This window comes from Protomyctophum parallelum, assembly GCF_964188405.1.
Source record: "Protomyctophum parallelum genome assembly, chromosome: 13".
Taxonomy (NCBI): Eukaryota; Metazoa; Chordata; class Actinopteri; order Myctophiformes; family Myctophidae; genus Protomyctophum; species Protomyctophum parallelum.
Window position 1 is genome coordinate 22,882,302 of NC_139708.1, and position 5,336 is coordinate 22,887,637.

Sequence of the window (5,336 nt, forward strand, 5' to 3'; positions counted from 1 at the left end):
TTTGGTTCTTTGTTTCACCTGTGTCTTGTTTTCCCCAGCCAATCCTTGTGTTGATTTGATTTGAGTTCACCTGTGTATTGTCACCGGAGTTCCAAGTCTGTTTTATGTTTGCTATGTGTTGCACTACTGCAGGTCTTTGTTTGAATAAAGACTTCTAAGATCCCGACTTCCTTGCATTTGGGTCCTGCTTGAAAACCACACCTGACAATTACATTTGACAATTAATCCATTATTGATGTTTCCAAGTGTTACAGAACATTACTTACAATATTGTGCATGCAATGTGGTGACAGAAAATAATGTGAAATGTATTCAGCTCGTCCAATCGGCAAAAAACAACAGATCTACAAGTTAATGATTAAGATTAAGGCTGATGATAACCTCTTTATGAAAACAAGAACTATTGCAGCACCAGTGTTTATTACATTTCACACACGTCGAGCACAGAGGCAGAGCACAAGCACCGCAGCTTCTTAATGTCACCAGTTTGCACCCTCCTCTAGGCATTGCTAATCCAATCCAGTCAAATAAACTGACCTGACCCGATCGTGACCTAAACTCAAAAATAAGGACTGATTTATTCTAGTTTCATTTGCAGCAGTTCATAGAGGTTTGAAACATAAAAACAGTACAGAACAACAACAGACATGTGACAACATAGCATGAGCACATGCATCTGTGCAATAAGATAAGGATAAAAAAATCACACCCATGTGAAGTGAGTGGTGCAACTCCGTGTGGGGGTCCCTGGGGAACGAGCCCAGGGGGCCATGCCACCCCGCGTCCGAAATGGTTGAAATGACAGAGTTACCGTGTGGGGTCCCTCTACTGTACCCTCTACTGTACTGTACTGTCACTGTACTGTACTGGCACACCCGAAATCATCATATATACAGTTAATATGTGCGTGTGTGTTTGTGTGTGTGTTAGTTTGCGCACAGGTGATGAAAAACAACCATGCTGTTTTCGTGCTCAGACCCAGCCAGCCACCCACCCAGCCAGCCAGCCACCCACACACATAGCTCCGTAAGGAAGTGGTTGCACCAAAATAAAAGAGTAGCCAACCAAGTACAGTACATAGCATCATAAAGTGCCATCATCATAAGCAGGTCAATACAGACTACAGTGTATCGGAGGAAACATTGGCAGAGACAGGGACAACACACTGGAAGGGAGAGTGTGTGTGTATGTGTGTGTGTGGGGGGGGATTCTCTTTTAGTTGCCATTAAATTACTTAGCAGGATGTGTTGTAAGAATTGAGCAATCCTGTAACAAAGGCTTTCATACTTAGAGCTCCATATATGGGGACAGGCTTTCGCCTAGAGCTCCATATATGGGACAACCTTTAGCTCTATGTATTGAGACAACAGCGATATCCAGTGCTGACATCAGACTAATGTAGAAACCTCATATATGGGTATACATGCCTGACATCGTCATGGTGATACGTAGCTGGCATCATATAAAAGAGGGATCAGAATGGGCTTATAGCGCAGTTAATTGCAAGTCCTATTCTAGATGCGAGAGATACTTCAAGTACTTGACACAAGACAGAATATTTGGCCTTGCATCTCGGATAACGTTGTATTAGAAGTTTCGGCATCCCGGTGTAAGTTGGGATCGGACACCACACCACTGCAACGGGTCCTACACAACCAGCACAAGTTCGAGCTATCTTATCGTAAGACTAGAATAAGAATAAGATCCTAAACATGCAAAAGGGGTTGGAGAAGGTGGAAACAGAGGGGGAAAAGGGCAATAATGAGATTAAGATGGAGAGCAAGGCGGTCGTCCTGAAAATGGAAAAGGGGTTGGAGGAAGTAGCGGAAGCAAGAGACTGTGGGAGGAAACACCAGTTTGTCCTTAAAACTCCCAAGGGAACAAGAGACTACAACCCCTCGCAGATGGCCATCAGAGAGAAGGTGCTCAACACCATCACTGGCTGTTTCAAACGTCACGGTGCTGAGACCATTGACACACCTGTCTTTGAACTAAAAGAGACATTGACAGGCAAGTACGGCGAGGACGCTAAGCTGATATACGACCTCAAGGACCAAGGTGGAGAGATGTTGTCTCTCAGATATGACCTCACCGTGCCCTTTGCCCGCTACTTGGCCATGAACAACGTCACCAACATCAAGCGCTACCAAATAGGCAAGGTCTACCGTCGTGACAACCCAGGCCTGGGCCGCTACAGGGAATTCTACCAATGTGATTTTGACATAGCGGGAAAGTACGATAATTTGGTCCCCGATGCGGAATGCCTGAAAATCATCTACGAAATACTCAGCGAGCTGGAGCTGGGAGACTTCTGCATCAAGGTCAATGACAGACGCATTCTGGAGGGAATGTTTGACCTGTGCGGCGTTCCAAAGGGCAAGTTTTGTACCATCTGTTCGTCAGTAGACAAAATGGACAAATTGTCCTGGTCAGATGTTAAAAATGAGATAATGGAGAAGGGCGTATCGGAGGAGGTGGCTGATCAGATTGGTAAATATGTGAATATGAAGGGTGGTATTGACCTGGTAGAGCTCCTGCTTCAAGACACCAAGATGTGTAAGAGCGACCAGGTTCGTGCCGGCCTCACCGACATGAAGGAGCTCTTCAACTACCTGCAGATCTTTCAGGTCACAGACAAGGTGCTGTGTGATCTCAGCCTAGCCAGAGGTCTGGACTACTACACAGGTGTAATATATGAGGCCGTGCTGATCCAGGCGGGCGCGGTGGGCCCAAGAGAAGACCGCGAGCACGGGCAGTGTGGCTGGAGGTGGACGGTATGACAACCTGGTGGGAAAGATTTCCCCAAGGATAGGCAGGTGCCGTGTGTCGGTGTCAGCATTGGCATGGAGAGGATCTTCTCTATCATGGAGGCAAAGGTTAACAACGTGCGTACCACAGAGGTGCAGGTCATGGTGGTCTCGGCACAGAAGAACTTACTGGAGGAGAGACTCCGACTGACGGCCGAGCTCTGGACTGCTGGCATCAAGGCACAGACTGAGTACAAAAGGAGCCCAAAATACCTGAACCAGGTGCAGTACTGTGTGCGCTCAGGAATCCCGCTGGTAGCCATCCTGGGAGAACAGGAACTGAAGGATGGAGTGGTCAAACTCTGCACTGTTGTCACTAACGAGGAGGCAGAGGCTTATGAATCAAAAAGTAATTTAATAAAAGAGACTTATGTATCAAGAAGTGATTTAATAAAAGAGATCAGGAGAAGGACTTCAGAGAACCTGTAAGATGGGTCCATCCGGCGGACCGGCAGCCATCAAGACTCCATTAGGGTGGACTAGTCAGGGTCCAACCCAGGAATTTCGGAAGAGGACCCATGAGTCAAAATACCACTTTGTGTCAGCAATAACAACCGGATGAAGGGTACAGACATGTAGAACCACTTTGGATGATGGATGGTACTGACTTGGCGTAGCGAAAAACTGAGTACACGCTCACGTCAGGATCAACAGGCGATTGATTTATTGGAATCAGAGACTACGCATTAACGTCGATGGCGTATACATCGTTACACAACACCACTATTACGGAGGGGAGGTCTGACATGCTTCCCCTCCGTGCCCCCTACGTGCCCCCTACGAGGCGGCACTCCCACAATTAAGAAGTACGGAGAGAAGATTGGCCAACTCCCCGGAGCAAGCTGCGGCTTACAGAGCTGAGATAGAACGACTGGAGTCCTTGGGATATGTGGTTAAGCTAGAACCAGGAGAAGAAGATACCCTTAGCAGCTGTATTACGACCTTATGACCCTATATACCTCACCATATTATAGTGCATCATAATGGCAAGAATAGGGTCGTCTTCAATCAGTTAATTGCAACTCCTACTCTAGACTCGAGAGATACTCCAAGTCCTTAGCACGAGACAGAATATTTGGCCTTGCAACTCAGATAACATTGTATTAGAAGTTTCGGCATCCTGGTTTAAGTTGGGACACCACCGCAGCGGGTCCTAGCTCGGACAACCAGCACATGTTAGAGCTATCTTATACAATACATCCTGCTGTATGAAATAATACTCATTTATGCTTCACCCTGCAACTGAAGAAGGATGGCATCCCTCTTGTAAGCACAAATGAAAATGTATCCTCAACTTGCAAAGTACAGTATATATGGAAGATTAGTAAACACATAGAACAACTGCCTCCATTTCTCTGACTCCGTACCCGTACCACCTTATAGCCAGCCTATGAGCCTCTGAGGATGAGAATACTGCCATATAAATACATACTATATTTTCTCCCTACAATAGCTACAGCACAACACGTGGAAATGGAAAGACAAAAATTCCCCTTTCTCTCTTTAGCAGTAAACATTTAATCTTCTCTTTTAACCCAGTAACCTCAAGAAAGAAAAACCTCTTAGAGAACATATTACATTTCAGGAAATAAAATTAAATTTGGTCTTCCTGTGGAAAGAACAATTTCCAATCTACTTGCCCAAAAAATGCTGCTTTGGGCCATCCCCAGTTAACAACAACCCCCAATGGACGGGGGTGTCCTCCATGGTGTCCTCCATGGTGTCCACTACATGGTGTCCTCTACATGGTGTCCTCCATGGTGTCCTCTACATGGTGTCCTCCATGGTGTCCTCTACATGGTGTCCTCTACATGGTGTCCTCCAAAACGGTAGAGGAATGACAGAGTTACCATTTGGGGGTATCTGGGGGTCCCTGGGGGTCCCCGAACCTTGAGACCCCCAAAGACGCCCAAAGACACGATTCCAACGAGCCCACCCCCGTCCAAAACGGTAGAGAAATGACAGAGTTACCATTTGGGGGTTCCTGGGGGTCCCTGAAGGCCCCCCCCCCCCCCCCCCCCAAAACGACCGGCCGGCCTATCCACGGACCGGCCGACCTATCCACGGACCGGCCGACCTATCCACGGACCGGCCGACCTATCCACGGACCGGCCGACCTATCCAACGACCGGCCGACCTATCCACGGACCGGCCGACATATCAAACGACCGGCCGACCGACCGGCCGACCTATCGCGCCGGCCGGTACAAAAAAAAAAAAGAAAAAGAAATCCGGCCGGCCGACCCTTAAAACAACCGGCCGACGGTGTTTACCGGCCGGCACGTCGGCCGGAACAAATGGATTCTGCCCTTGCTGGTTCCCCATTAGCAATGCTGCGTTGAATCTGTAATTGCACACAAGAGGCAAAATAAGAAAAATAAGTCTTCATTATAATTTGGTATCTTCTGCTTTCCATAAATGCATTGACGCACATTCAAGTCTCCAAGTTGCATATATGCAGGCAGTAGGTTTACACTCTTCCGCATACAATTTGCAGGATGAGTAAACAATAGCCATACATTTTGTAAC

The 5,336-nt window shown here is 47.3% G+C and overlaps 1 pseudogene across 1 annotated transcript; it reads left to right on the forward strand.

The window, feature by feature from the left end:
• The first annotated feature begins 1,712 nt into the window (after positions 1–1,712).
• Positions 1,713–3,668, forward strand: LOC310868554 (histidine--tRNA ligase, cytoplasmic-like; annotated as a pseudogene). Its single transcript has 2 exons — positions 1,713–3,156; positions 3,592–3,668. The product of its transcript is annotated as a histidine--tRNA ligase, cytoplasmic-like (transcript).
• The last annotated feature ends 1,668 nt before the right edge of the window (positions 3,669–5,336 follow it).